A 12,293-nucleotide genomic window follows, 5' to 3' on the forward strand; every position below is an offset into this window, starting at 1 on the left:
ACACGGTAACTCGAGCTGTGGGTTGCGAACCCGTAACCGCAGGTCTGGGGGGGGCCCAACTTTCGACTGAACTCGTACCCGATACTCAAATTTGTGCTGATGTTCCCCAGGCACACGTCCTGCAGTGGGGAGCGAACACATTGCTACTCCCGGTTGCAAGGGCTGAACAAAGACAAGCAAGACAAAGCTTACAGAAACCAAGGCTCTACAAAAAAAACAAACCCCAAAACAACCCAGCAGCATTTGAGCCTTGTATTTTTAAGAAGCGGGTGGGGAAGAGTTCCTTCTTCCTCACAAGAAAAGTCAGAGGGCGTAAGCTACAGACTCTGCTCGCTTTCTTCTAACCCATTACCACAGACAGGAAGAACTAAAAGGGCCAACACAGCCAGCACGTGCGGTATCTCTGTTGAACGTTACTCTCAAAAAGGGCCAAAAAGGTAGAAAGGCTCTTTCCCAAAGCAGCTCATCGTCTAGGCTGCAGACCCTAAGGGCAACCACTGAACACGTCAGCGGAACAGAGTTGTGTGGTGAAAAAGCAACAATCCCGCCAGCCCCGCTGAGAAGCTCAGGCTATTTTAAGCAGCAAGAAACTTCACTGCCGCAATACTGTACTAGAAACCCAACTGCAAGGGCCAGTTGCCACGAGACCCAAATCATTAGCTCGACCTACCTTCACCCCAAGCCTCGCTGAGCAGCTAGCACACAGCACAAGTATTTCAAGGGCCCCCAGTTACAAACATACAGCAGAACCAGGAGAAGGGGAAATAAGCCTCAGCCGCGGCAGGGCCCAAGCTCCGAGTGCTTCTGGATCTCGCTCCCCACCCCCGCCCCACTGGGAACCCCGGTGTCCTTCACAGGGAATACCTCAGAATCCCAGGGAGATTCAGCATCTTCCTCTTCCTCTGCTCCCACTGCAGTCAGGGCACCTACAAATGCAGGAAGAGGGGAGACACTGAGCCCTTTATTTCACTCTGCTTTTCCCCATCACCCCTGCGCCCAAAAGGTGCACAGCGGTTCTGTTGCCGAGGACAAACTAAGGAGCGAGTGTTGAATTCGAGGGTTTCTTCACACCCAGCACACAACATACCACGGTATTTCCTTTGGATCGCCACCTCTCTTGCCTCCTCTCCAGCAGGAGATGGCTATGCACAACAGCTGACACAGCTACAAGCAGCACTGAACACGGGTTTGTGTCACGCTCAGGAAGAGGCTCCAGCACGCTGCAGCCCTGTGGCATAGTGTTCTAGGTCACCTGCTCTCCAGTCTACAGCTCCAGAATTTTCCACTGACTACCACTATCCACTGTACAAGAAGTACCATAGAAACACCACCCGACACATCTTCGCGCTAAGATCAGCAAGAAACAATGCTCCTTTTGTAGCGCTACCAGAAAAGATCTTCCTTGCCTAGCAGTTTTTACCCTGCACCTTCCCAGAAGGTAGACACCTAAGCATTGCCATTTAAAAAGAGGAGAGGCTCACAGCCCAAAATCTCACCCCAAACACACAACTTGTCTCTATCTCAGGGGCCAACATCCCAATCTCTTCTCTACTAGGCACACGCAAGGCTCAGTCTCAGTAGGTTCCTGGCCAGATTAAACTATCTTCATTTCTCTGTTTTAAGCTAGTCCGTTAGGTAAAACTGATTCAGGATTCGCTCTCGTGGAGACACACACACAAAAACGGGAAAGGAGCTAGAGACCAGTGAGGGCACCCGTCCTAGCAGAGGGGAACTGCTGGTTCCAGCCTCAGCTAGGACTACTTACACTGTGCCAAATGCAGGCTTATGGTAAAATGCACCGACAGAAGAGCACGTATAGGCACAACACCTGGAATACAGCAGGTTCTGCCAGGCCCGCTCTGTAGCATTTGATCAGCAGCTACACACGCTCTGGTAACATCTACCACACCACTCTACTCTCTGGAGACAGACAATGCAAAGTGTGCCTTCTCCTCCTCTCCAAGACCCGAGGTGAGTACCGGAGTGCTCAGCCCTGACTGACGGGGCAATGCTTTCGAGCACACACAAGCGTGGCACTGGAGAGACTTTCTACGTTTTAAAACTGGACAAGGTGAGGCACTGGAACAGAACAGCTCTCTCTCAGATTGACTCAAATCTTTCCCAGGCTTCAGCCAAGAGCAATCACAACTTTTCAGTCTGACAGCACGGGCCAGAAAGGGCAATACTACTGTCACACCAAGACTCTCAATCCTCCTCTTTTTCAACCGTGCGTTTTGTTCTGATCGCTTCAGGGAGAACACAGCAACAAAACCAAGAATGACACCTGCTCCATTTAGCATCGTTTGGAATCCAAGGCCACAATTTGTTCTTCAGGAACGAACGAAAAGGAACAAAAGCTACTTTCCTCCTTGCCAATGCCCACTAGGGTTCACAGGCAAGGGAAAAACTTACTGTTTCAGAAGTCAAGCACCATTTCAGTTCATTTACTGTGCATTAATATTTATAGAGGAAGAACTGGGATCAGTATTTACTAACTCACTTCTCTCACCAGTGTCGTCTTTGGAAGCACTGTGGACTTGATGGCTATCATTACAAATAGAATTTTTCACACCCTCAACAACGGCAGTTCGTAGCTCTTCACCAGTGTTTTCCTTTTCCTGCTCCTTCTCCTCTTCTTCCTGTTCAGGTGATTTTTCCTAGAAGAGATTGACCAAACAGCTGGAAATAGCAGAAACAAGCACCTTCTTAGCCACCCATCGACAACTTTAAAAATGCTTTTCCTGTGTAAGACAACAGGGAAACTTTGTCGAGCTTTGTTTTACAACACCTTCAGTTTTTCCATGGGAATCTCTGAGGAGACAGCAATGACATTAGCCCTAAGTCATTAGCCCTGGCTCTGCAAAGCTCCTGAGAAGCAATTCTTCCTGTCAGCCTAACTCTAGCTTTCATTTCAGTTACATTGTTTTGGAACACGCTCCTTTTCCTCTACTTTGCTCCAGGAAAATCACTAACTTCCTGCTCTCAATCTTACTCAAACTTTTTGGTTCCTCACTTTCAGCCATCACACCAGGTATTTTACTAAATGGCAATAAATCTTGACAGATAAAAAACTGTACATACAGCTGAGAAAAACTGAATTTATTTCAGAAAAATTATACTGCCTATTTGTTTTCCTGCAAAACCACTGCAACCAATTAAAAAAATATTGAAAATACTGCCCAACACTGTTCTTATACCTAAGAAACTGCTTTGGCTAGGAGTAAAGGCATTTTCTAATATAAAAAAAGGAAGATCAAAAGATGGATATACGTGAAGTATTAACAGAAATCCAGTTTACCTTTTGGTTCTTACCTTTATTACCCTTAGAAAATACCTTTGTGATTGAATCATCCTTATATAACTTACTTTGGTGCTCGAGTGAAATGCTGCTCTTACGTTTTCTTCATGCCTATTCAAGCACAAGTGTTCACTTCCTTGTTTCAGCGCTTCACACACTTTATTATCTACTTCACATTGCTCTTCTTCTGTATCTTCATCATCCACATGTTCAAGAAAGACAGAGTTTGGTCTTTGACTTTCAAGCATTGGTTTTTTTCCTGCTGACAAAGAACTATTATCACTTTCAAAGCCATTACTGAAGCTTGACTTTTTCTCCTTAAGACCACAACTATCTGAGAGAAGCTGAGGTGTCTCTTTTTTCCAGTTTGTCATCTCAGAGTCATCATTTCTGTGAAACTTCACCCGAATCATGCTTTTCTTGTTCCAACTTTCTTGTTTATCTTGCAGATTATTTAGATTTTGAAAGACAGTTTGCTTTGGTACCGACTTGCAAGATACTTCATTATTCACCGTCTTTGGAGACATGGCAGTTATGTCAAAACAACAAAAGGAGTTATGGAAATGGCAACAGGCATGTTACCAGATTAATGGAGTAATCTGGGAGTGTCTGGAAGAGGAACCAAGTCAAGGATGGGCAGGATGGAGGAAGGACTTGGCCAGGGCCAAAGGCTTAGGAGGGGATTAATAGCTTCATTTTAACAACATGACTTATGTTTTCTGAAGTGACTAAGTGCTGTGTTTTCAAAACGCTACTTTTCTCATTTACCATAGGAAAAGAAATGTTTAAAAAACGACTTAGCAAATCTACTTTTATATATTAGCATACTATGCAATCTTTTCCAAATAGCTTACTGTTTTTCCTGAACTGCTGGGAAACATTCATTAAGAATGTCAAGTTTGGCTTCTGCAGCTTCTGTAAATAAAGAAGCCAAAAAACAATTATTTTTTTAAAAAAAACCACTAACGACAACAACAAATCTTTTGTTCACATCAAATCTTGAACACTAAATGTCATCAGGCTGTCCTTTTGATAATGGTCAGGTGCTGGCTCCATCCTGTACTTCTAAGTACAAAAACACTCCTCACGTATGCAATTCAGTGCGTATTTCACCCCCCAAAATACCGTGCAGGCACCCTTCTGAAAATTGTGCCCAAAACTATGGTTACATGCATAGCAGTTCTAAAAAATCTGGGTTTAATATTTGTAGTACTTCAGTAAAATTCAGTTATATTTAAGATCGCAGCTTCTGGATGCTTACTTGCAAGTGTGCACAAGGGAAGTAACTGTTAAGAACCCTAGACTTACTGCGTTAATTAGTCCCTGCAAGTACACTCACCAGAATATCCTGAAATTTCAAAAACATGCCCAAAAAATGCATAATTTATATTTAAATCAGTGCAAGAAAATGAAATCATGTTAAAACTAAACATGCTTGCATCTCCAGTATTGCAGAGTAGGTTGAATTAGAACACCGGTTCCTCATCGCTGCAGAATCCCAGAGCAACAGAACTGATGCTCCAGACATCACTGCAGAAGTTAATAATTCTTCAGAACACTAGCAAAAAAAAAATAGGCCTGAGAGCTTGTAGCTGACAAAAAGAATACTGCCTAAGCATTCAAAAAAAAAAAAAAAAAAAAAAAAAAGAGGGAAAACATGCAGTGTGAGATTACATGCAAGCACAGAATGCCATCTCAATAGAAGAAAAAAAGATGACCCGTTTGAGTAACTCATCCGCTGAGCACTCTTGAGTAACCTGAGGAGGAGGAGAGGAGAACTAGGTGATGAAGGATTTCAGTACATCTTCATTAAAAAGTGCCCTTTATCAGTTAGGATTCTATCACGAAATCTACAGGAAACATTAACAGTGTTTGAGGAAGAACAGAGCAGGTTATATTAGTAACTTACAAACTTAAAATCTGACTCAAATGACCAAGAACAAACAAAACTGTGGGGGTTTATCTCGTCGCCTATGGCTCTTTTGCCTCAAACCACAAATCTGCTGCATGCTCTGCCACAGCTACAGGTCTTTTAGGAAAAACTCACAGCAGAAAAAAGGCTGGCAGGTCAGAGAGTGCTTCTAAGGAGAAAACAATATTGGCTAGAACTGTAGTTTCTTTCAATCCCCCAGAAAACTTGCCTTCAGATCACTTATTTTTACAGGACATTTACTGTAAATACACCATACCTTGGGAGAAAAATCGAGCTCTTCCTCAGAAGCACGCCAACTGACATCGCTCCCCTCTTTCTCCAAGCTTCTTAAAAAGTAAAGCAAAATGAGTACCGTGTCTCTCCAATCATTCCTCAGGTATGCGCTGGGTATGTTTAAAGTCTTACCCGATTGAGTCTCCTTGCGACAAGTCGTCTGTTGCTGTTCAAACATTAATTGACATGTTGAAATTAGATTTGGCATGCTAAAAACCAACCAGCACATACAAACATTTAACCTGGACAACTCTACATGTCATAGCAGAATGAAACTTTGGGGAGTCAACTTTACGTAAGACAGCATGAATGAATGAATGCATTTCCAAACAACTGCTTTTTCAAGTCACACTGAATTGACAAAACAAAAAAGACTAGAGTTATATCTCCTTTGAACTTTTATACCTAAAAGTTTAAGAACTACCTCTAAACTAAAAAAAGCCCAGCATAGCATGAATAGGCTACGTTAATAAACAGTTAACAAAATACTGGTGCTTTAGCAAGACAGTAAATAAATGAACTGCTGAAGTACTCATACTGCACACACAAGCACACACTGTTGACAGAGATTTTACTGGTTTATATACTCTACTAGCTGGTGCTCTACCCACTTACAGGTTATCCTGAAAAGGTAAAAAACATCAAAAAGCATAACCAAGATCTAATGCCTATCCTCAGGTAGAAAAATCCCCAGCAGGTCTCTATGCTGCACCAAAAAGGATAGTCAACAGGCAAGACAGGCGTAACCAGGGCACTCTATACTACGCTCCAAGCTTTCATCAATTAAGAAAGCAACTGGCACACAGGACCACAGGATAAATCAGGTCACAAGGGACCTCGGCAAGTCTCTCAGCCAACCGCCTCCTCAAAGCGGACTCAGCTCTGAGGTCAGACTAGGCTCACAGGAATTTTCCAGTCTGATCTTGAACCATTCAAGGAGGGAGACTGCACAACCTCTCTGTTTTACTGTTCTCACCATGGTGAAGCTGCCCACATTCCATTAGAAATTCTCTTGTTTCCATTTATGCCTCTTGTACCTTTGCTTCCTGTCACGCACCACTGGGAGGCACCTGTCTCCGGCTTCTCCTTACACGTGCTGCAAGCTGCTGCTGGGTCCCCTTCAAAGTCATCTCCTCTCTACACTGAACAAGCCCGGTTCCCCCAGTCTCTCCCCAAAAGGCAAGTAGTCCTGCTCCTGGCAAAGTTTGATGGCCCTCCACTGAACTCGCTCACGGATGAAAGACCACTCTCTCTTGCACTGGGGGCTCAAAATTATACCCAGGGAGCTGGACACAAGCCAGGGACGGCCAGGTAGCAGCGTACAATCCCCTCCCTCAGTCTCCTGGCTACGCTGCTCTTCATACCGCCCAGGACACCGTTAACCCTCTCAGCCGGCAGGGCACCCTGCTGGCTCATTCTCAGCTCACTGTCTGCCAAGACCCTCTGGCTATTCCCAGCAAAGCAGCTCTCCAGCCAGGCAGCTCCAGCACGTGCTGTAGCAAATGGTTGTTCCTTTCCATGTGCAGGACTTGGCATCTGCCCTTGCTGAATTCTGTTAAGACAGGCCTGACAGCCCATTTACCCAGCTTGTCAAGATCCCTCTGAACGGCAGCGTGGCCCAGATGCACATGTTGCAAACTCAACCATAGCGCACTCTAGCACACCACCGATGTACTAAAGAAACCTGAACTCTAGGAATCCAGCCTGAAGAGTGCGAAAACCTCTCAATTATCAACACCTAAGATGAAATAAAAGGCCTCTTCAATTCCCAGGACAGAAAGGAAAAAAACAAATAGAGCCTCCACATCGTACCTATTTCAGCATTCCTCAAGTCCTCAATAATTAGTTCTCGTTAACTATCATCACAAAATGAAGTTGCTTATAAATAGGAGATTGGTAGCCTTCTATAAAGTTGTATGATGAGAGCCAAACCGAGGTCTTAGACAAAATCATTAAAAGGAAAAGAAAACAAAGGGCATATCATGTTGAGTAAGTTATCTGAACTTTTGCTTTCCATGTATAGTAACTTCAAGCAATAATCAAAACCAGTTCCCATTCTCCTTTAAAAAGCAAGAGAGAAAGTTTATGAGATAGTTTTCAGACAGATCTTGATGCCCTACCGTAGAAGTGGGATCTAGAAAAGTAGTATCTAGGGATCACTTGTTTCTACTTTAATTGAAGTCCATTTTCATTTTGGAGTAACAGAAGAGCTTTTTTTTTTTTTTAAATAATATTATTTACTATCACTAATGACACAAAGCTATCACTCAATTCAGTAATAAAGGACCTGTGCAAAACATGCCAACAAAAAGCACCCCAAGCCTGCTCTCAAACCTAATTTATAAAACCAAAACCATCAGAATAGAGACCTCCAAGATAATAAACATCACAGGTGTGTTAGTATTTGTGCATCACGCAACATGTTTCACAGTTGAAATGCTACTGTATAGAATACCTTTCTTTGGTTTTCCTGTTCTTGATGTCTGGCTAGGAGATTGTGGCATTCCTATATCCATTTAGGGAAAGCCATGTCAAGGACAGACCAAACAAGGACACCAGAATAAATGTGAATTCCCGGAAATTCAGAAAACCTAACCAGTACATTAACAAAGCTGTAGCAATGGGAGAATGTACTGTGACCATCAGCCTACTCTACAGTTACAAGAAGTAGAAGCCAAACCTATCACAACCTACAGAACTCTACTCTTAAGGGACAGCGTCAAACAGTGTAACTTCATTTACTTGCTCCATTGTAGAATACATACATTCCAATATTTTGAAACACTGAAACAGATTCGTGGCAGTTTACTGTCCTGCCAACTTTGCATTTCTCTCAGCTTGACTAGTCCTTGCCCAGCACTGACTACCAATGCAATTCCTTCGTATTTGTAGAGTGTTTTATACATACAGCGCACTTAAAATCCCTCCGTCTAAGCATCCCAAAAATCTGTAGGTGCCAACAAACTTTGGAGATATGCTAGCCGGTTGTGTCAGATGGCGCCTGATGCAGACACAGCCCCCTCCTACCTCAGTTTGAGGTAAAAGCCCTGCATATATTGATTCGACCATGCTGAACTGTTCACAGAGAGAAGCTACGCCACCAGCCAGAACGCAGGCATGACAAGCAGTCAGAGTGAATACCCTGTTCCCCCAGGGCTATAGGGCAGGCCACAACTGGACCAGAACGGGTGCACTGACTGCTGTGAGTGTCATGCATGTGTGCTTGTGTGTGTACGCGTGTCTATGTTGTGGAACAGAAGCTTTAGAATACAAATCACCATCTGCCTGCTCTACCCATCCTACTTAGTAAGAATGGTGTGGTTCTGTTATTGCAGCTACCCAACACCAAATGTCTGTGTGACAAGGCCGTAACATTTGCCTCAGAGCAACAGGGAGTCCTACTTATATTGATGTTACCACAAATACATGGAATGGACGTGGCAAGAGGACTCCTATCAAAAACACACACGTAAGAGTGAAAAAAAGGACCTCAAGATTGTTTCTCATTCCTTCTCGATTTCTCAATTTTCTTAAAAGGTGATACAGCAGATATAAAGCACACTGAAGCACTCGTTTCTTTTCCAAGAGCTCTATGATGAAAAACCAATGGTTTCTGTAGGAACAATACACCAATACGCAGTGCAGCAGCTAAAAAAAGCTGCCACTGAAGACCTACTAGAAATCTGAACCCTCGCTTTTAGAAAAAATGCATAATTACTTTTTGCCAAAGAAATTTCAACTTCAAATCTGAAAAGTCTGTCATTCGATATGCTAGAGGTGGAAGCCATTCATTTGGAGGTTTTTGCAAGTCTGTCTGTAATCAACAAAAAGGTTCGTGTTCTGACAAAAAGTGTACACTCAAATAAGCATGAGCCAACTTCTTAAATATACCGACTTGCTCACTAGAGGCGAGTATTTTGAACAATGTTCAACAAGTGCAAAAGTAGCAAAAGGAGGAAGGACTACATTGAAGATCCCAGAAAAATAGGAATGAAGAGCAAGATTAAAACAAAGAATTCAAAGTGGGTATTCCTCCGTTGTCTCAAGATCAGGCTAGCTTCTCCTCTAACAGGGGCTTCAAAGCTTTTACTGCAGCCTGTCAAAGGGACTCAGGATGCAGGACCTGTGCTTTGTGGGTGCAAGCAAGAGACCGCAGAATCAATGCCACCAAGTGTTCCCTGCATGCTACTAATCCCTCTCACTCAACAGGCCGGGGTCATTTTCTAGGAGACTGAGCATAAGAAGAAAAAGATTCATACTACTCAAGAAAAACAAGCCCTACTATGAACAGTTTGAGACCACAGCACACTTTCTCCTCCCAAGTCCTTAACCCACATAAATATTCTCTTCACACTTACTAGGCCTCTTCAAGTGAGGATTTCCCATAACATTGTGGACTTATGCTAGTAGTATTACTGTCTTCAAGGAACCGAGCAAATCACTTGGTTCAAGAACCCCTATTTCCCTGAGGGCATATCAATTTTGGAATCACACAACAGTATTATTCTTCAAGCCACATATTTTAAAATAACCCGGGCCTGTCAGTCATCACAATGTGGTACCACAGCAATTATCTATGTGCACAGGAGGCAGCCACAGAGTGCTGTTTGGGTAAAAGCAACATTTTGTTGATTAAACTACCTGTACCAAGCCCTTTCCAAAAATAAAATAAAATATAAAAACCTCCGCAACTTCCTTCAGTCTATCAAGAAACTTTACACATCGCTGACTAGATCAAAATAACTAGTCCTAAGTCAAAGGAACAAAGTTTGGCTCTAAATTAAATTTCCCTATCTGGGAAAAGTGAACTCGGAAAAATATCCCATGTTTTGCTCATATTTCACGACATATTTTAAAAAGGAGTAATAAACTGTGTTTGAACACTGTCTGCTGCCCATTTGCCACAAAGTTCTGATGTAACACCCTTAAAAAAACCAGAAAGGATAGAACTTCCCACTGTAGGGCCTGAGATGTAAAGTACAAGAAGTTTGATCTATATTAAAAGATTGGTTTTCTAAGATTCCTCTAGGGCTATATGAGCTCATAAGCATAGACTGGATCTTAAACATTAAGGAGTTGTTTGTTTGTTTTTTTTAATTTAAAATGAACTCACTGAAGGTGCTAATTTTTTGATAACAAGGCAATTCAATTTTTTTTCTGGATCACAAGTTAATATGGACTTTTTAACGTTTATTTCATAAAATTACTGGAAGTAGAAGTGTTATTTATTTTTACTGGAATCAAACTATGTCCATGAAGATACAGTACACACAGAAGCTGCATTATTGTTTCTAACCAAGTGACTTTTCCAAGACGATTTTTCCTAAGTATGTCTCTACAGCACCTACACAGAAACAACCGTAACTGATGCTGAGAAATAAGACAACTCACTAAAAGCAGCTTAGTGCAGGTGAAACTATTAATATTAAAACACCACTGCACAAACTCAGTGGAAATCAACAAGACATGTACAGTCCTGCTAACTCATCTGTTGCTTCCCAACCCCAGGAAGATGAACAGCTACTCAGGATGAACCTTTTGCAATTTGTTTTCACAATCTGAATGGCCATCTACAGGTACAAGTACACACCCCAAACCCAAAACCACTCACCTAGTTCCTTCCCTGTCCCCCTTCTCTCTCGGTATGAAAACCTAGACAGATGGGCAATCTGGCAGGCAGAAGGCAACAACCCGGTACGTGGGCCCGTAGCACACAAACCGCAGCTGTCCTCACCCCTGACAAGAAGCACCTCCAACCAGCAACAAGTCAGCATATTCGCAAAGCTTCTTGTGCTACTCCACCTGCTGCCTCCCCTAAAGTCAACGGCGAACACAGCGGGCGCTGACAACACAAACCCCCTAAAGAAAAGGCCACAGTGATTTTCCTCGTGAGCTCCTGCGTGATTCAAGATCCTACCTCCTCTGTCCACAGCAGGTGCACCCAACGTCAAGCCAGCAGCTCCGGCCCGGTGAGGAATGCCAGGTACTGTGCCGCCTTGTGCACCACCTTCGTCTCTGTCTCCCCGGAATGCGTATGCCACCAGTTGTGTACAAAGGCTATATAGGGAAAGAGAAGAAACGTATTTGGTAAAAACAACCACACACTTGCTTATACAGTTTAATAGCACAGTTAACAGCCACTTATCCACCCTACACGTATTCATAGCCGTAGGAATTCATATACTTGTATGCATTCACTGAGAGTAATACACACAGAACTTACTGCACGGCTACTACCTACTTCAATATTCACTACAGTCATGTTCACTCTAGAGGTGCATATCCACACCTATGAAGCCATTAGCTCCAGCTCGGCACAGTATTTTCAGCCTAGCTGTTAAGCACACATAACCACCTTAGAGAAGGGATACGCACAGGTACAAAGCTATCCATAAGAGGGGTGAAACTGCTTAAGATTTTAACAAAAGGGATATGTTAGATCTCTGAAAGAAAAGGCTGGTAGTTCCTGCTCATTGTAGTGGAAGTCAGTAAGGACAATGGTGCTGGTCTGAGGAGAGGACTGACATGCATTTCAGTTTGCCACGTTCTACCTCTGGGTAACTGTAGGATACAGACGTGTTTTAGAGTTTGTATTGGGCAGGTGCAAGTTTAGCATCAAAACTTGAAATCTAACAGACAATTTGGGGCGGAAATTTTCTTCAACATCCAGATTAATAGTAGACACAGGGAACAATACGTATCAGAAGACGTCACCGAGCACTGTCTGTCCTGAAGCTTTCAACACACCATTAAACCTTGCTGCTATTACCAAAAACATTCAAAAGCCAC

General features: G+C 43.0%; 1 pseudogene; it reads right to left on the reverse strand.

The window, feature by feature from the left end:
- The window catches only part of LOC129783464 (ankyrin repeat domain-containing protein 26-like), a 70,247-nt pseudogene that overhangs the window by 51,617 nt on the left and 6,337 nt on the right, over window positions 1-12,293 (reverse strand).

Source organism: Falco peregrinus, unplaced genomic scaffold, assembly GCF_023634155.1.
Source record: "Falco peregrinus isolate bFalPer1 unplaced genomic scaffold, bFalPer1.pri scaffold_42, whole genome shotgun sequence".
Classification (NCBI taxonomy): domain Eukaryota; kingdom Metazoa; phylum Chordata; class Aves; order Falconiformes; family Falconidae; genus Falco; species Falco peregrinus.